Here is a 21,849-nt window from a genome sequence, read left to right on the forward strand (position 1 = left end):
CTAGTATCCCAAGGATCCTCCTTAGAGAACAAAGAGGGCACTACTCTACCCCATTTGAATTCCTTCTCTCTTATAGATTTATGTTTCTTCTATCAGAAATTGATCCTTTAGAGGGGTGGAGTATGTTGAAAGCTTTCTCATGGCTTCTTTTCAACTCCTAAGTCCTCATGCTTGATTCTCTCTAAGCCTTCCTTTTTACCCCTAAATGAAATTTGGATACTTTGTCTTTATTTCTCCTGCTCCTTGTGGGATTCTTAGTTGCTTGATAGTGGGCACCACATAAGCTTCTTAGTCATGTAGCCCTTCCCACTCTCTCTCTCTCGAAGGCGAATTTTTATTTCTGGAATAACATCCTTGCTCTCATAATGCAGATCAACACCTACACTATTATTGTAATAACTACCAACTTAGTAAGATATATGATGAATTGAGGGAAATAAAATCCAATGCACAAATTAAAATTATAAGGTCATTGAATGTCCATATTTCCATTGAGTATCAACTGAAGCTTTGATACAAATATTCAAAGATCCTAAAAGTGCAAGGTACTAGGAAATTCACCTGTAAGTGCATTTTCCATTAAATCCAGCAACATGATATGGTTAGCCCAAGATTCTGGCATGGTGGCCAAAAAGTGATTACAATGATGGATGAAGATGACTATAGAAGTTGGAAAGGTTGTGTCCAGATTTCCATGGAGCACAAGATGGATATATTTGGCTGAGGAAGAAGGAGTAGAGAAAACTTACATAGATCCTGAAGAATTCTATGTCCATATTGCCATTGAGTATCAACTGAAGCTTCGATACAAATACTCAAAAATCCTAAAATATTAGAAAACATGTGATAAAAAGAGCTCAGAGAACTAGCATAGAAGTTTCTGCTAAGATTAGGGACACCTTAACTCTTTCTAGGTGCATCTATTTAAAATTTAGTTTGGTATCCATTGAAGGAATCCACAAGCACTATTTGAAAATTACAGATTTTGGGTTAAAAATGAGTTCAATCTAACTAGATCCAACACAAAAACTTGATAGAAAATCCAGATGGCTTTAGCAACTCAAACAAGTTGGAATACTTCCACTAAGACCGTTAGAATTACAAACCTTATCAAACTTTTATATATGAGAGTTTCATGCATTGAAGGTGAGAAATATTAGATAGTGTTTTTGAAATAAAACCCCATAGCGAACTAAAAATAAGGTCATGTATTCCTAAGAGTGCTTTCAGCCACACAAACTCTGATGGAATTCTTTCATTGTCAAATATTTTTTATAAAAATTTTTAGAGTGCACAATACCTTGAGGTTATCAAGAAATGGTGATGATCACTATCCGTAGTTATCATCATTATTAATGACAGACCTTGAATGTCACCACAACACCAATAATTTTGACGACACCACCTTTGATGATGCTAAGTTTTTTGGTGATGAAGGCTAAGATCCATCACCATTTCTCATATGAAATGGTGATGGAGGCTAAGGTCCATCACCATTGCTCATATGAAATGGTGGCAGTCATTGTCTGTCATTAAAAATCATTATTGGTGATGAACCTTGAATGTCACCACAACACCTATACTTTTGGCGATGCCACCTTTGGTGACATTCATTTTTTGGTGATAGAGACTCTTTTGACCGTCACCAATGAGCTTATGGTGACATTTTTCAATCGTCACCAATGTCCTTTTTTCTTGTAGTGTATTGTATGCGACTTATTTTTCATTAAAAACAATTTACTTTTTCATGTGACATTCTTTTCTATTAAATTTCTTATATTTCTAATCCAAATTACAATTGTAATTTGAACTAAAGTTTCCTGCAACTCTTAATTTACTAATCGTGCATGGACATCATAAAAAACATTACAATAGAATATGAAGAACAATTGGTTACATACTTCATATGCATTAAAAAATGCTTCTACTACTTAACGTGAATTACAAGTGTAATCTTAGTTGGATCTCCAATATATCTTAAACCATATTTTCATTTTATTTTTTAGTACTATTAAATGTTATTATGTCCTACCTAATTTTATGGTTAGAATTGTAACAAAAATATGCATTGTGCTATGGAATTAATACTAACATGTAATATTGATGTTTTTTTCTAGAACGCCACAGGTAATGACCTCGAAGATGATGATACAGACTATGTTGAGCTTGCATAAGATATTAGAGACAATGATGATGAGGATGGAGATGGCGTTGGTGATGATGATGTGGATGAGATTATCAAGATGGTCAGGATGATGATGATGGAAATGATCATGAGGATGATCTTCACTATGATTTTCGTGGTGCTAGCTAGCCATGCATTATTTTTGATATTTAGTTGGGATGTCTTAATATTGTAACCATACATTTCAATTTTAGTTGATTAAAATAATGATGATGATACTATCGGTACTATCTTCTTACCTTATGCATATGTTGAAACTTGTTTACATTTTTTTATGAAGAATTATTGTGTATGATGAGATTCCTATTTTTTTTATGGATATTGTGAATTTACTTTAGAATAATGATATCTATGAAACATTTTGATTTGGTAATCATACATTGACTTTTAGTTGATTTTATTAAATATGATGATGATGTTATCATTATTATCTAGTTATTTTGTGTATATATTAAAAATTATCAACATGTTATGGCCAAAAACAACCCACCTTTTATTTAGTATTAATAATAAAACTAAATAAATGGGGACCCTTCTAAAAAAAGAAAAACTAGCACTTAGAATTCCCTTTTAATAAAACACACTATCATAAACTTAGGAAAAACATTCGTAAAACCCAAAAACTTAAGTATTATGATAAGTCTCAAATAAAATTGTTCTCTTAACAATAAACATTGCATCACAAAAGGGTAAAGGAGGATATCATATAAACAAACTTTCGGAATTGTGAAAATGCGATGATGCAAGATCACGCGCCTTACAGATTCATCGCATTTCGTAGATTTCATATGTCGCAAGCACCACCTAAGATAAAACATCCTGATCCTGCGATATGCGATAAAGCATCTCACAAATTGCATCTCACAGTCGCAAAAAGAAATAAATTATTGTTAACGAAAAGGATCTACAATATTTCGAAGCAAATCTAAAAATCGCTTTATCGCATATCAACAGGGCTCATTTTTTAATGAAATACTTTTCGTAATCCGATACCGAGTTATGGGCATTAATGTCAACTTAATGGTTTATTGATTGTCATTTATGAGATAAGATTTAGATCTGATCGAAAGGTTGTTTCATGTAGGGTGATATATTTGATATGATTTTAGAATTAAGAACTTTCCTGTCACCTTATCACTTACCATTATTCGTTCCTTACTTGTAAACTTGCAGGAATGGCAAGCAGAATAATATACAAAGCAGTGTGAGAATGTAATGGGAAAGAAGGGAAAAGCTCTAGTTGCTGAGAAAAAAGAGATGACGCCCTTATTTACAGACACCACTTGTACCAGAGAAGCTGGCATATCCACTTGGGAAGGCATGTACAGTCTGATGGAAGAGGAAAACCCCAGAGTTATGGAAGTTATAGTTACAACAGACACACATGGTTCGTCTGAAGCATCGCTTACTCAACTTGCATGCTCATTCCTACACCTCATAGCAGCAAGGCCTAAGATACTTCCCTATACAGACATGGTCAAGTGGGTATTAGACAGCGCTGATATAATAGACAGGCAATTCAAGTCTCAGATCCAGGAGCTTATTGGATCATTTACCCCACAGGATTTAAGACTTATGTATCATCTACTAGAGCCGCAGGCAATCTACAACAAGCAGTTCGTGGAGAAGTTCGCTAAAGAAATGAAGACTTGGTGGAGTGCACCAAGAACTGGTCGGCAAAGGAAGAGCCATTGAAAAAAGACAAACATGGTATGTACAGTATTGGTTCCCTCTCCTCCACATATTGCTTTGCTGGTACTATGCTATGTAGGCTATTTGGAAGGCCTGATATCAATAAATTTTCATTCGAGTGGCTACCCCTATTAGATGTGGCCACTAACACCACTATTATGGATTGGGCCCAGATATTTTCTGATAATTTAGCCTTGGCTATTTGGAACTGCCAGTCTAAAATAACTCCCTCTCAGAGGATTTATCCTCCTTTCTTTTTAGTTGCTTATGTTATGGATGCAATCTGTTATGTTTCTAGATTTCCTCTAATGGGTTGGAAGTGGACTATACAAAATCCCTTGCCCATTCACGTCTACCATCAGGAATGGTGGGATTCCAATTTTATCCCATATTATTACAGGATTTGTCATGGAGTTATGTTACCCCTTCACAGAATGTTGTATAATAATATGCCCCTAGATTTTTCCCTGAAGCTGAAGTTGATATTCTCCCTATCGGAAGATGTTTCAGAGAAGAGTTTTTCACTTACATCAAAGTATTTGGAAGCATTGATTCCCATCATATGCTTCCTTTGTATGTTCCTGATAAGTTATTGGCCCATGAAATTTCCTACCAAACCTGTGGGGTTGGAGGAATGAGCAAAGAATTGAAAGACAAGAAAAAGGCCATCTGGCCGCAATTCCCTGTGGCCTGTGGGGCCTTTTCGCTATTTGATTTAGGTCATACTTTCAAAGAAGTAGACAACATGCTGAGTCTACGACTGTTTAAATTTCCAGGGAGACAATTCGATCCCTTTGATGTCGTTAAGAATTTTACTACGACTGTCAAAATAAAGGTATTCACTAAAGAAGATGATCTCTTTGATGACATCTTCTAGCAAAAGAGCACACTAAAAGATATTTTTCACATGGCTCAAATTCAATTTGGCCCAGTGGAATTCCAAGAATTCAAACTTTACCGAGAGAGGAGATTAGCAAACATCCCCTTGGATAAATTGCGCTTAGAACCAATAAGGGAGCCAACTCCTAGCATCAGTTTAAGTGGAAGCTCAGGTACAGACAAGTCCAGGTCTAAGTCTGGGAAAGAATCACCAGAATGCTCTAAACGGTCCGAGAGTGACCATAATAAAAGTGAAGGGTTAGTTAGGGATACTTCCCAATCTAAAGAGCAACAAGTGTTGTCAACACCACAAGTGAAGGTTCCCGCTCCCCTCATCTAGCCACCAAAGCCAGTGAGAATTGAGCTGGAGAAAGAGTGGGAAACATTTAATGAATTGATCAATACCAAGGAGCAAAACATGAAGACACCTGAGAATACAGTGCAGACAATGATAGATATGGTCATTGAAACAGTCAGTAATGCTCCATAAATGTAGCATATTCCCATGGCCACATCATCTGAAATCATGCTGAAAATAGAGGAGATTCCTCCTCTAGATGTATTTTATAATCCGCAGCACAAAGCAGTGGTAAGAAGACAAAGAAAGAAACGAAAATTAGACAACGTGCTCTCACATGGGGTAGAGCATCTAGATGTCCTTTGGTGAGACCCTACCACTGATCCTATAGAAAATTTGACTAAGTTATCTTAGATCGCAGGAGCCTATGCTTCTGCTACTGTCGACAAAGCGTCCGAGGTACAACTATTACTTAAGGATAAAGAGGAAAAAATCCTAGTTTTACAACAACAGTTACAGCAGGCTAGCACTAACCAGGAAGTGGAAGAGAAATTAGAAAAATTACAACAGGACTTTCAATAGATGCAGCTGGGGTATTAGAGCAATTTGGCCGAAAAGGAACATCAATTACAGGCTATGCTAGAAATGCATAAAGATGACCCCAAAATCACAGAGTTTGTCTCAAAAGACCTTGCCTTGAATGACCAACTCTAGCAACAGCAAGAGGCACTCTGCCAAAGAATACGCAATGGAGCTCCCATTGCGAAATGAGCGATAAAATTATGAGTCAGGTCGTGGATTTGCGACTCGATTATGATTTAATTGATAAGAAAATTTCTGATTATTTGAAATGGTAGGAATCAGAGGAAGGCAAGAGAGCAGGGTTGCTCAAAATCAATGAATCCCACAAAAAAATGTTTTTCAATAAGTGGGATGCACAGATTAAAAAGACAGAACAGGCAGTGAAAGAAGCAGCGACAGCGGTGAGCAATGTCATTGACTGTGTCAATGAAAATATGCATGGAGAAAACCTGACATCAGAAACCGCTCCGGGATTTCTCCCAAAGGCACAACAACTGCAGACAAGTTGAAGAAAAGGCAGAGTTAATCAAGAAGTTAACCAAGTTGAATTCGGACACTTACTGGCAATACTTGGTTAAACCGCACAGTCAATGCATGACTCTAAAATGCCTTACAAATTTTGTCGAAAAGATAGCGCTAACACTTGTCGATCCTGTTTTCACAGGACAAATAACATCAGAGGTCGGCCAACAGACGCTCCTGAAGTCGATGCTGAATGCTTGCGATCTCAGAGAACAGATGCATAATTAAATTTCAGATATAGTTTTATTTTTATTTTTGATTTATTTTTGCCTTAGATGAGGATAGTCATTTAAACCTCCTCCTATATTTTTGTAATAAACTATTTTTAGTCTTTAGTTAGTAGTATTTTAACCCCTCTCATGCATTTAGAGAGGGGTCTAGAAAATTTTCAAAAACGTTTCCTTAGAACATGCACTTCTGCACGCTTGGAGGAGGTTTTGATGAATGAATGGAATGAGATTTATTGATATCTGTGTTTAATGTCTGCTACTGAAATGCATTTTTGTACTCTTAGTAGATATTGAATTATGAGAAGATAAATCTATATTGCTGAAGCTCATGAGTAGGACTTGTTATCAATGGTACTTTTATCTCTTAATGATTTCTGCTTATGTGTCAAGTAATATGTTATGTTCAGTTGTTTATATATGAAAGCTTGAATGCTTAAGTTGTCATTTGGCACTTTTGTACGGTGGTGACTATTCTGTTTATGCTTAATGTATGAATAGCATATTATGCGATATGCTTCTCACAATTGTTTCGGATAATTTCTTATATGAAACAATTTACTTTTAATGAATTATTTTCTCATAGCAATTGAATGATCTTTATTACCAATTGCGATTAGAAACTATTTTATATCGCATAAGTGAATAATTAATCCCGAGTTAGTTTTAGAATTAGATATTTATGTTCATTAGAATAAAATTGCATGTTTTAGATTTGATTTAGATTAAAAGCATTCTATTTAGAAATCTTTAGAAAAGGAAATATCAATTCTCATCATCATCACAAACAAATTGGGAAACTGGTCCCATTATCCCCATTCAGACCCACCATCCCAAACAGAAAAAGAGCTGCTTTCAAGGTCTAGACCGGGTGGGTATCCCCCTTGTTGTAGACCCGATTTTCAAGGCTTCAACATATTTGGTGCTAGAAGGAGGGCCCGAACTGTGAATGGCTAGTAAATCTAAATCTAAATAACATTATGAGAGTAGATCGCCCTCAACATCTCCCTCGACTTCTCCATCACATTTCGAGTCTTTAAATCTTAAGCAAGAAGTTGAGAAAACAACAACCACTGCCACAAACCAAAACATTTTAGATATATCTACTATTGAACCTCCTGAAGTTGAGTCTTTGATCCATAAACCTCAAGGATTTTCCATATCATCGCAAAAGTCTGCATTATCTCAAGGTTGTGTGACTTTGCAATACAATCCTTCTCATCCTCTTACCAGATTATAGAGTGAAAAGCTTGGTATTGAACCAACTGAATTACCTCTGCCTAAAAGGAAAAGAGCAAGGAAGACACCTCAAGGGTCTGATAGTGAGACTCTTTCATCATCATCATCCATTTCATCTTCTCCATTGCGTAGTCAACCATCCACTCGCCCACTCAAAATTTTCATACAACAGGGTACTGGAACTTCAACATCTGCTTCTCAACCATCTGGAATTGTAATATCCTCTCTTTCCCAACCACAAGGAACTTTGTCTGCGCTTTCCTCTATTAGTAGTTCAACAATCGATCAAAACCCATTGAACAATCCAGGGGCAGTCTCAATGCCCGCACCCTTGAGTCAATTACCAGCCCATCCTGAGAAATGGCTGCCCAAGTTTAACCATGAAGCAGGCATGCTAGCAGAAGAACACATAAATAAATTTATGTTGTCAATAAATTTAATTGGAGTTACAAATGAAGACGCCGTTGTTAGACTTCCTTATACTTTACAAGCAGCAGCCAGATCCTGGTTTTTTTATTACCATCAGGGTCCATTACTAGTTGGGACATTTTCCAAGAGAAATTCTTGACAAAGTTTGGCGATGATAGGTCTACGACAACACTGATCAATGATCTATCGAATCTTAAGACTAAATCGAGAGAGCCTATCAAAGATTTTAACTCGTGTTTCAACAAGCTTTTGAATAAAATTTCGACCGCTTCCAAGCCTAGCGAAGAAGTTCGAAGTGAATGGTACATATCTACTCTACCATTGAACATAGCAATCTTTGTTGATAGGGCTGCCAAGACAACATTGGCCGAAAACATGAAGGAAGCGATAGCGGTAGAAAAACGTATCTTAGCTTTAGAAAAGAAAAATGTTGTTGATGAGAGAAAATCTAAGAAGGTTACTTTTAAAGATGACCCTAAGAAAAAACAATCAAAGGACCCATTTGATTTAGAAGGATTGCAAAAAGTTTTAAAAACCATGTCTAACGAAATGGTTGACATTAAAAGACAAGTAGCAGAGACTTCTTCTAAGAAACCCTACAAGCCTTATAGAAAAAATCCTTCAACTGATTCAAAGCCTCCCAATGCTATAACAAATGCAGAATCTGAAGGAGAAGAAGAGGAAGTTTCCAATGAAGAACCTATTGATGAAGATGAAGTTGTAGAGTTACAGGGAATGTGGGACTTCATTCTTCTAGATGAAGAGGATCAAGAGGCATCGCCAGTCAGTACCAGAAGTAGAAATCAACTTGATTCTCCACAACCTATTTCTAAACAGAAGAGCGCAAGCTCGATATCCAAGGATAAAGTTGCATGTAAGAAATCATCACCAAAAGCAACTCAAACAAGCCCAGACCAATCTGATTCATCAACTCCATCTAAAACACTAATTGTTTCTGATGAGATGGAGTATAATATCGTTGAATACATGAAGAAGGTTAGGGCCAACATTTTTTTTTTTTGCTAGGTTAAGACTAAACTAAGTACCCACGGGGAATTGAACCAGTGACCTATCGCAAGGAGTGCCTTAACAGCGCACCCATTCACCGTCAATCCAAAACCCCGTGGGCAAGGTTAGGGCCAACATTACTTTTCATGAACTGAGCAAATTAAAACATCAATAGAAAATACTTTTGAAAGAGTTACATGCAATACCCATTGCACCTCTTCCTGCCACTGTAATCTCGCAAACTTCTCACGAGATGGGAAGACCTCCAACTAATATGGAAAATAAATTTGATCCAAATGATATTGCTTTAATTGGTGGTAGGTCAAAATCCCATACTCCTCCATTCCTTCTTACTTACGAAATTTTCAATAAAAATTTTCATAATTGTTTGGTAGATTCAGGTGCTTCATCTAATATTTTGCCTAAAACAATTTGTGAAAAGTTAAATGTCCAACCTCAAAAATCTGTAGTACTCATAGTTCAGCTGGATCGATCGCAAGTTGAAGTAATTGGTGAACTATATCAAGTTACCATAAGGCTGTCAGCCCAAAGGTATGTCAAGTCATTGATATTTTAGTTGCAGAAATTCCTGAATTTTATGGTTTAATTCTTAGTAGGGATTGGTATGAAAAGCTTCATGGATACTTTGCGACTAACTGGTCACACGTGTGGCTCCCTTACAAGGGTAAACCAAATCAGATAAAGGTTGAGCGAGAAAGACACCAAAAATACATAGTTACGGAATTGGAAGGAGAAAATGAACCTATAACATACAACAACAATATAATTGGCAACTATTCTATTGACTCTTTCTTAGGAAATTTTAATGCTCATACTTCGCCTTATTTAGAACATTCTGTTTTGTCTCAAGTAGAAAACTTTTCTCAAACAGATAGTTCTAAATGCGTTAAATTTGTAGATAGTCCTGTAAATAATTATTTATTTTGGAAATTATTTTTTGATGGTTCTAAGTCTAATGATGGAGTAGGAGCAGGATGTGTATTAGTTAGTCCAGAAGGGAATAAAACCATGCTAACCTGTAGACTTGAGTTTGATTGTACAAACAACACTGTAGAATACGAAGCTCTAGTACAAGGTCTGTACAAGGCAATCAGACTAGACATCAAGTATCTACAAGTCTTTGGAGACTTTGAGATTGTTATTAAACAGGTATGAAATACTATACATTGTCTATCAGGTCATTTAAAGCATTATCAATCTTTAGTGCAAGATCTGACTGAACATTTTATAACATTCAATATTTCATCCATTCCCAGACTCCAAAATGCTAGTGCTGACCTCCTGGCTAATGTAGCTTCCAAGCTCATTCCCTCAGAAGACTATAGCTCAAATAAATTCTCAATCGAATTGACATTTATGCCCTCCATCCTTGATAATGTTACCAACTAGAGAATTTTTAACGATGACCCTGATATTTTAAGTTTCCTGACATCAGAAGGATCTTACACTAATCAGATAATTGATGAGGACCAACATGACAAGCAGTTACAAAAAGAAAGCACCAATAATTCCATACCAAAATCTGTAGTCAAGTTGAAAGACCTATATGATTTGAAAGATCGATTTAAAAGGTCTACCAATTCAAAACTTCAAAGTTCAACTCTGAATTATGAATTAGTAAATCTAGGAATGGATACCAAGCCACAGAATATCAACCTAGGTCTTGGCCTAGCCCTAGAAGAAAAATTAGCCTTTGTTTGGCTCCTGAAATAGTATAAAAGTGTCTTTGCCTGGAATTACGATGACCTTAAGACTTACGACACTTCAATCATTCAACATACTATCCCGATGATAGCTGATGAAAAACCTGTCCAGCAAAAGCTGAGGCTGAGCTCAATAAATTATTGAAAGCCAAAATAATTTTTCTCGTTCGACATTCTATATGGGTTTCAAACTTGGTTCCAGTCAGAAAGAAAAACAAAGACATTTGAATTTGTATTGACTTTCGATACCTGAACAAAGCCTACCAAAAGGATAATTTTTCCCTGCCTCCTACGGAACAAATATTGCAAGCAGTTGTAGGATCAGAATTAATATCCTTTTTAGATGGTTTCTCCGACTACAACCGGGTTTTGGTCCATCTGGATGATTAGCTAAAAACCAAATTCAGAACCAAATGGGGTACTTATGCATATCAAATGATGCGTTTTGGGTTGATTAACGCTGGCGCCACATTTCAAAGGGCCATGGATATTGCATTTAAGGGATTAGTAAACAAATTAGTGGTGATTTACTTGGATGACATAACAGTATATTCTAAAAAATGTGGTAATCACCTCAGAGACTTAAAGCAGATCCTCCAATGTTGTCAAAGGTATGGGATTTCACTTAATCCAAAAAAGTCCTTTTTTGCATTAAGTGAAGGAAAACTTCTAGGATTTATAGTGTCAAAATCTGGAATTCATATTGATCCAGATAGAATTAAGGAAATTTTCAAAATATATTTACTACATAATAAGAAAGCAATGCAATCTTTCCTTGGCCAAATTATTTTTTTTAAATATTTGTTCCAGACTTCTCAAGGATTGTGTCACCATTACAAACAATGATCAAGAAGAATTCACTCTTTAAATGGGGCCAAGCAGAATATGAAGCGTTCAATCTAATCAAGCAAGCGATTGTTAATGCCCCATCCCTAGCAACTCCAAATTTTTTTGATCCTTTCATTTTGTATACATTTGCCTCTAAGAAGTCATATGCTGCAATACTCACGCAAGCCAATCAAGACAAAGCAGAAGCCCCAATTGCCTTCTTTAGTTCAAATTTGCAAGGGGGTGAATTAAATTATTTTGACGTTGAGAAAAAAGCTTACGCTGTTTTCAAAGCAATCAAACATTTTAGACCCTTTCTTCTTAAGACCCATACAAAGATAATAGTACCATTTACAGCGGTAAGAAATCTCTTAGTGCAGAAAGATGTGGATGAAAAGAGAGCAAATTGGGTCACTGCCCTACAAGAATACGCCGCTTAGATCAAGCCAGCAAATATTGTAAAAGGTCAAGGCTTTTGCAAGATGTTGGCTGGAGCATCACTTATTTCTGAAATACCATCTCCTATTCAAGAGGTACAAATGTATGAGGTAAGCCTAAATGATGTTCAATCGAGGTATGTTGATATCATGTTTTATCTAAAAAATGGATATGCTCCTTCAAATCTGAATTATACAAAGAAAAGAGCCCTAAGATTGAAAGCCAAGTAGTATCAACTCGTAAACAATGTGCATTTTAGGATGAATTATGATTTTGTTCTTCTATAATGTCTTGAAAAATATGAAGCTGAAAGAGTGTTGTAGGAACTCCATGATGGACTAGCAAGTGGACATTATGTGGGAGATGCTACATCACATAAAATTTTGCGTGCAGGATACTATTGGCCTACACTATTTAAAGATGCACATAACTATGTAAGGAAATGTCAAGTTTGTTAAACTGCTACTGGAAGATAGAAGAAACCATCATTGCCATTGCAAACAGTCAATATCGATCAACCATTTGATCAATGGGGATTGGATATAATAGGTGAGATTGTTCCTCACTCTTATAATAGCATAGGTACATCCTTATAGCTACAAATTATTTTACTAAATGGGTAGAAGCAGTTCCTCTCAAGACAACCAATGCTGAACATATCATTGATTTCATAGATCAGTTCATAATTACCAGGTTTGGTTTACCTTCTTCTTTAATGTTTGATAATGGATCATATTTTTCTGGCAATGCTATGACTGAATTTGCACTTAAAAGAGGTTTTAAGATTAAATATTCTACCAATTATTACCCACAAGGGAACGGGTTGGCCGAATCTACAAATAAAAATTTAATTAGAATCATTAAGTGAACTATTGATCAGAATCATAAAAATTGGCACAAATCTTTGATGTATGCTCTTTGGGCAGACCGAATAACTTAAAAGGTGTCAATTGGCACTTCTCCCTTTAATTTAGTTTATTGGAAAAAAGCTGTGCTCCCAACTCATCTAGTAATAACTTCTTTGGCCTTAGTTCAATTTATAGAGGAAACATCATCTTCATCTTTACAAGTAAGACAACTGCAGATCCTTAAGCTAGAAGAGCAACAAGAATAGATTAAAATTACAAATGCTCATCATCAAGCATTAGTAAAGGCTTCTTTTGATTCAAACATGGTATCTAGGAAGGATTTTCAAATTGGAGATTTAGTATTGAAATGGGATAAGGCTCACGAAGAAAAAGGCAAACATTCTAAATTCCAATGAATGTGGCTTGGGCCATTCCAATTTTTTGAAATTATAGGTCCAGTTACTTTCATGTTGCAAGATTTAGCAAGGAAAAGATAATCTTTACTTGTTAATGGGCAGATCCTTAAAAAATACTTTCCATAGAAGATGACCTCTTCTATTTTTGTAAATTATTGTTTATAGCTTTATTTTGATAATAAAACAGGTTGTAAATGGTTACCTTTGGATTTCACAAAAAAGATAGGTGTATCTTTTAAATTTTGTTTTTTCGCTTGTATAAATAGAACTGATTTGGAAAATTAATCATTATTATTGAAAGATACAGTGAAATGCTACAAGCTTGAAAATTTTACTAGTTTCAACCTTACGAATTTTGATAAAAACAACCTTTAGTGGGAATTTGTTTTATATCAGTCATGAAAAGCATCAATAACAAAACGAAGGTTCTCTATAGAAAATTTGTCTTCAAAAAACTCTATAATTGTCGTCCAGAGCTATTCTTAAGGAACCAATGACTTCCTCCCCACCTAGGGAATTACGAGTTTCAAGGAGTAATCCAATGATGCACTATAGACTTAAAGAATAAGAGGTCTCATCACAAGCCTACTTATCATGATCGTAGAGATTATAACTTGCTGACATTTCCAAAACTGCATACAAAACAGGACAAGGACTCAAGATTGTTGCAATCAAAAGACAAGGGGTCTCATCACGAGCCAACTTGTTCAACAAAGTTATAAATCAAGTGAATGGCACTGTCATAATTTGGCCACCAAACCAAGACATTGTTCTTTAAGAATTAAAAGAAAACAAAAGAAATAAGTGTGGATATGGATTTATGTTTGAAAATTGTATGTTTCTCAAAGTAGGACACAGGATCATTGCTGGGTAATAGGTAACCCTGTTGAGGCTATGAACGCCTGCTGGCAGTAGAGGCTCTACCTATGACAAATGAGCATACTTAAAACTGATCTACAGAGACGTCTTTGTTTTCATCTTTATAAACCAAGTGGTGGCTGATGTAAATACAATGGCTAGCTTTGGGAAGAAAATAATCAGAATTAGCACGGAAGGAACAAACTATCACTAATGGCTAAGAGCATGATGCAATTTATATTTCTATAATAAAGTTTGATTTTCCAAAAGACTTTTCTGTTTTGGAAGTTTTAGAAAAATTCAAAAGACAATCAGAGATAAATGGTTCTTCCTAGTGAATTGCCAATTGTTGTGGCCAACAACAACCCCTCTTTTATTTAGTATTAGTAATAAAACTAAATAAATGGGGATCCTTCTAAAAAAAGAAAAACTAGCACTTAGAATTCGCTTTTAATAAAACACGCTATCATAAACTTAGGAAAAACATTCGGGAAACCCAAAAACTTAAGTATTATGATAAGTCTCAAATAAAATTGTTCTCTTAACAATAAACATCGCATCGCAAAAGGGTAAAGGAGGATATCATATAAACAAACTTTTGGAATTGCAAAAATGCGATGATGTGGGATCACGCGCCTTATAGATTCAGCGCATTTTGCAGATTTCATATGTTGCAAGCACCATGTAAGATAAAACATCCTGATCCTGTGATATGCGATAAAGCATCTCACAAAATCTCACAGTTTCAAAAAGAAATAAATTATTGTTAACGAAAAGGATTAGAGATATTATGATATGAGATATTGCGATCTGTGATATTGTGAAGCAAATCGCAAAATCACTTTATCGCAGATCAACAGGGCTCATTGTTCAATGAAATACTTTTCGTAATCCGATACTGAGTTATGGGCATTAATGTTAACTTAGTGGTTTATTGATGGTCATTTATGAGATAAGATTTAGATCTGATCAAAAGGTTGTTTAACGTAGGGTGATATATTTGATATGATTTCAAAATTAAGAACTTTCCCGTCACCTTATCACTTACCATTATTCATTCCTTACTTGTAAACTTGCAGGAGCGGCAAGAAGAATAATATATAGAGCAATGTGCAGAACGTAATGGGAAGGAAGGGAGAAGCTCCAGTTGCTGAGGAAAAAGAGATGACACCCTTATTTACAGACACCACTTGTACTAGAGAAGCTAGCATATCCACTTGGGAAGGCATGTACAGTTTGTTGGAAGAGGAAAACCCCAGAGTTATGGAAGTTATAGTTACAACAGACGCACGCAGGTCATCTGAAGCATCGCTTACTGAACTTGCATGCTCATTCCTGCACCGCATAGCAGCAAGGCCTAAGATACTTCCCTATACGGACATGGTCAAGTGGGTATTAGACAATGATGATATAGCAGACAGGCAATTCAAGTCTCGGAGCCAGGAGCTTATTGGGTCATTTACCCCACAGGATTTAAGACTTATGTATCATCTACCAGAGCCGCAGGCAAGCTACAACAAGCAGTTCGTGGAGAAGTTCACCAAAGAAAACGAAGACTTGGAGGAGTGCACCAATAACTGGTTTGCAAAGGAAGAGCCATTTAAAAAAGACAAACATGGTATGTATAGTACTGGTCCCCTCTCCTCCCTATATTGTTTTGCTACTGCTATGCTATGTAGGCTGTTTGGAAGGCTTGATATCAATAAATTTTCATCCGAGTGGCTACCCCTATTAGATGCGGCCACTAACTCCACTATTATGGATTGGGCCCAGATAGTGTTTGATAATTTAGCCTCGGCTATTTGGAACTACCGATCTAAAATAACTCCCTCTTAGAGGATTTATCCTCCTTTCTTTTTAGCTGCTTATGTTATGGATGCAATTTGTTCTATTTCTAGATTTTCTCTAATGGGTTGGAAGTGGACTATATAGAATCCCTTGCCCATTCACGTCTACCATAAGGAATTGTGGGATTCCAAGTTTATCCCATATTTTTACAGGATTTGTCATGGAGTTATGTTACCCCTTCACAGAATGTTGTATAATAAAGACGCCCCAAGATTTTCCCCCGAAGCTGAAGTTGATATTCTCCCTGTCGGAAGATGGTTCGGAGAAGAGTTTTTCACTTACATCAGAGTATTTGGAAGCATTTCTTCCCCTCATGTACTTCCTTTGTATGTTCCTGATAAGTTATTGGCCCGGGAAATTGCCTACCAAACCTGCGGGATTGGAGGAATGAGCAAAGAATTGAAAGACAAGAAAAAGGCCATCTGGCCGCAATTCCCTGTGGCTGATTTAGGTCATGATTTCAAAGAAGTAGACAACATGCTGAGTCTACGACTGTTTAAACTTCCAGGGAGACAATTCGATCCCTTTGATGTCATTAAGAATTTTACTATGGCTATCAAAATAAAGGTATTCACTAAAGAAGATGATCTCTTTGATGACATCTTCCAGCAAAAGAGCACACTGAAAGATATTTTTCACATGGCTCAAATTCAATTTGGCCCAGCGAAATTCCAAGAATTCAAACTTTACAAAGAGAGGAGATTAGAAAACATCCCCTTGGATAAATTGTGCTTAGAACCAATAAGGGATCCAACTCCCAACATCAGTTTAAGTGGAAGCTTGGGCAAAGACAAGTCTAGGTCTAAGTCTGGGAAAGAATCACTAGAACGCTCTAAATGGTCCAAGAGTGACCATAATAAAAGTGAAGGATCATTCAGGGATACTGCCCAATCTAAAGAGCACCCAGAGCAACAAGTGTTGTCAACACCACAGGTGAAGGTTCCCACTCCCCTCATCCTGCCACCAAAGACAGTGAGAATTGAGCCGGAGAAAGAGTGAGAAACATTTAATGAAATGATCAATACTGAGGAGCAGAACATGAAGACACCTAAGAATACAGTGTAGACAATGACAGATATGGTCATTGAAACAATCAGCAATTCTCCATAAACGGAGCATATTCCCATGGCCCCATCGTTTGAAATCATGCTAAAAAAGGAGGAGATTCCTCCTCTAGATGTATTTTATAGTCCACAACACAAAGCAATGGTAATAAGACAAAGAAAGAAATGAAAAATAGACAGTGTGCTCTCACCTGGGGTAGAGCAACTAGATGTCCTTTGGCGAGACCTTACCACTGATCCTACAGAAATTTGACTAAGTTATCTCAGATCATAGGATCCTATGCTTCTGCTACTATCGACAAAGCATCCGAGGTACAACTATTACTTAAGGATAAAGAGGAAAAAATCCTAGTTTTACAACAACAGTTATAGCAGGCTAGCACTAGCCAGGAAGGGGAAGAGAAATTGGAAAAATTACAACAGGATTTTCAATAGATGTAGCTGGGGTATCAGAGCAATTTGGCCGAAAAGGAACAACAATTACAGGCTATGCTAGAAATGCATAAAGATGACCCCAAAATAACAGAGTTTGTCTTAGAAGCCCTTGCCTTGAATGACCAACTCTTGCAACAGCAAGAGGCACTCTGCCAAATAATATCACAATGGAGCTCCCATTGCGAAATGAGCGATAAATTTACAATTCAAGTCATGGATTGGCGAATCGATTATGATTTAATTGATAAGAAAATTTCTGATTATTTGAAATGGCAGGAATCAGAGGAAGGCAAGAGAGCAGGGTTGCTCAAAATCAATGAAGCCCACAAAGAAATGTTGTTCAATAAGTGGGATGCATAGATTAAAAAGGCAGAACAGGCATCAGAAGAAGCAGTGACATCGGCGAGCAATGTCATTGACTATGTCAATGAAAATCTGCATAGAGCAAACCTGATATCAGAAACTACTCCGGGATTTCTCCCAAAGGCATAGCAACTGCAGACAAGTTGGAGACAGAAAGCCAAAGAAAAGGCAGAGTCAATCAAGAAGTTAACCAAGTTGAATTGGGACACTTACTGGAAATACTTGGTTAAACCACACAGTCAATGCATGACTCTAAAATGCCTTACAAATTCTGCTGAAAAGATAGTGCCAGCACTTGTCGATTTTGTTTTCACATGACAACTAAAATTGGAGGTCGGCCAACCAATGCTCTTGAAGCTAATGTTGAATGCTTGCGATCTCAGAGAACAGATGCATAATTAAATTTCAGATACAAGTTTAGTTTTATTTTTCATTTATTTTTGCCTTAGATGAGGACAGTCATTTAAATCTCCTCCTATATTTTTGTAATAAAATATTTTTAGTCTTTAGTTAAAGTATTTTAACCCCTCTCATGCATTTAGAGAGGGGTCCAGAAATTTGTCAAAAACGTTTCCTCAGAACATGCACCTCTGCACCCTCAGAGGAGGTTTTGATGAATGAATGGAACGAGATTTATTGATATCTGTGTTTTTAATGTCCGCTACTGAAATGCATTTCTGTACTCTTAGTAGATATTGAATTAAGAGAAGACAAATCTATATTGCTGAAGCTCATGAGTAGGACTTGTTATCAATGGTACTTTTATCTCTTAGTGATTTCTGCTTATGTGTCAAGTAATATGTTATGTTCAGTTGTTTATATATGAAAGCTTGAATGTTTATGTTGTCATTTGGCACTTTTGTACGATGGTGACTATTCTGTTTATGCTTAATGTATGAATAGCATATTATGCGATATGCTTCTCACAATTGTTTCGGCTAATTTATTAAATGAAACAATTTACTTTTAATGAATTCGTTTCTCGTAGCAATTAAATGATCTTTATTACCAATTATTGTTAGAAACTATTTTAGATTGCATAAGTGAAGAATTAATCCTGGGTTAGTTTTAGAATTAGATATTTCTGTTCATTAGAATAAAATTGCATGTTTTAGATTAGATTTAGATTAAAAGCATTCTATTTAGAAATCTTTAGAAAAGGAAATATCAATTCTCATCATCATCACAAACAAATTGGGAAATTGGTCCCATTATCCCAAGTCAGACCCACCATCCCAAATGGAAAAGGAGCTACTTTCAAGGTCAGGACCGGGTGGGTATCCCCCTTGTTGTAGACCCGATTTTTGAGGCTTCAACACACATTATTTTGATGAAGAATTATTATGTATGATGATATTACTATCTTTAGATAGATGTTGTGAATTTACCTTAGAATAATGATATTCATGAAATATTTTGATTTGATAATAACACATTTGAATCTTAGTTGATTTGATTAAAGATGATGAGGATATTATTAGTATTATCCTATTACTTTATATATGTGTTGAAAATTTTCAATGCTTTTTGATGGAGAATCATTATGTATGATGATATTATTATTTTTGGATGTAATGTTGTGAATTTACCTTGGAATAATGATATCTGTGATATGTGTTGATTTAGTAGTCATATATATATATATATATTGAAAATTGTCAATAATGTTTTGATGGAGAATTGTTATATATGATGATACTGCTATTTTTTTTTATGAATTTTTTCAATTACCCTTAAATTTGTTTACAAACATTTAGTTATCAATTTGAATTGTGATATTTTCTTGAATGATTTTTAGAAACTGTAATATATTTTACTATGTAATTAAATTAGTAAAATGAACCCATAAAGGGGGTCATAAATGAAAAGAAAAGTACATTCTACGTAAAAAGCCAAAAGTGGATGCAACCATGGACGAAAAATTAAGAGTAGAATTGAATGTTAAACTAGCCATCAAAACAAGATGCAAACAATGACATAAAAATGGCTTTAAAGTAGAATTTAAAAAGGGTGCAACACTAGACACAAAGAAGGGAACAAAATAGGGCATACAAAAGGATACCAAATTGGGCACAAACAAGGACGCAAAAATGGAGACCTAAATGAGGATGTAAAGTTAGGATGCAAAATTGGGGGCAAAAAATGATGTAAGAAAAGACACAAAACAAGATTAAAAATGGGACTAAAAAAGGGTGAAACCAAGGATAACATATTAGATGCCAAAAATGATGCATAACTAGATGCAAATTCAAACTCAAACCAAGGTGCAAAATGAGAAGTAAATGTGGACACAATATGTGGAAAAAAAAAAGATGCAAATTTGGATGCCAAAAAAGATGAAAAATTAGACACCGAAAAGGATGCAAAATTGGACATAAAAAATTATGCAAAATTGGACACAAAATTGGATAAAATGGTGCAAAATTGGACTCAAAAGTAGAAAAATGGTGCAAAAATGGGCATAAAAATGGCTCAAGTTTGGATGAAAATTGAGATACAACATTGGATGCAAAATGAGGTGTCAAAAATGATGCAAACTTGGTCGAAAAAAAAATGCAAAAGTAGACGAAAAAAATGGCTCAAAATTGAACGTAATATTAGAAAAAAAATGGGATATAAAGGTGGACTTAACACATGGCTCAACATAGGATGCAAATTTAGATGCAAATTCGGATGCTCACAAGGATGCAAAATTGGATGCAAATAATGGTGCTAAATTGGATGCAACAAATGATGCAAAATTAGATGCAAAATAGGATGAAAAAATAGAGACAAATCAATCGCAAAAGTGGATGCAAAAAATGGCGCAAAAATGGATGCAAAATTTGGTGCTAAATTAGATTCAAATCATGGTGCAAAATTGGATGCAAAAAATGGTGCAAAAAATACATAAAAATAGATGTAAAAATAAGTACAAAATTAGAAGCATAAAATGGCATAAGAATAGATGCAAAAACTGGCACAAACTGGATGCAAAAAAAATGCACTAAATCAGATGCAAAAGATGGTGTAAAACTCGATGCAAATTATGACACAAAACTAGAAGCAAAGAATGACAAAAAATGGGAAGCAAAAAATGGTGCAAAAATAGATGCATAAAATGGTACAAAACTAGAAGCAAAGCTTGTTGTAAAACCAAATGCAAATCTTGGTGAAAAATATGATGCAAAAAAGGATGCAAAACTTTGGCATAAAAAAAGATGCAAAATTTGATTGGTCTCTAGTCAAATGCTCTACCACTGAGCTACATGCCCTTTTTTTAAACCTTTTATTTTTTGGTAGGTAAGCACCCACGAGGGATTTGAACCAGTGACCTATCGCAAGGAGTGCCTTAAGAGTGCACCCATTCACTATCAATCCAAAGCCCCGTGGGCTAAAGGTAGTGGGCTTGGCACAGTTTAGACTAACTACTCACATGACGAGCTACGACCTTGCTTGGGATCAAACACATCACTGGTCCGTCATGACGAGGCCGACTTTACCACTATTCCGCCTCCACTAAGGAGCTCCTGCTGCTGCGCACGTTAGGTTTCCTGCATCACAGTCGCCTGGGCTTTGGCCTCTTGCCATGGCCCCTCCATATCCTCCATCGAAGGGGGCTGATCCACAATGAGCCTTTTCAGACCTCGTGAAATCTCTTTTTCTGCAACGCCCTCGTCCATCTCTCACTAAATTTGTCAAGAAGCTGGATGTGCTTCAAGAAGTTCATTTACCTCCAGCCCTTCCCTACATGGCCGCATTGTCTCTTGTAGAAAAATGTCTCATCGGTCAATTTACAGGCCTCTGGCCTTCTCCAAAAACTGTACAAAGATGGGTTGAAAGAAATTGGTCCGACAAAATTCAAGGGAAAATCTCCATCAAATTTTGTGGGAAAGGGTATTTTACATTTCACTTTGAATCCAAAGAGGATAAGGATTTAATATTCAGAAACGGGCCCTATTTCATGGACTCCAGGGGCCTGTATCT

Source organism: Pinus tabuliformis, chromosome 5_1, assembly GCF_031772625.1.
Source record: "Pinus tabuliformis cultivar Carrire ecotype Pingquan chromosome 5_1, CPIR1, whole genome shotgun sequence".
In the NCBI taxonomy this organism is placed as follows: domain Eukaryota; kingdom Viridiplantae; phylum Streptophyta; class Pinopsida; order Pinales; family Pinaceae; genus Pinus; species Pinus tabuliformis.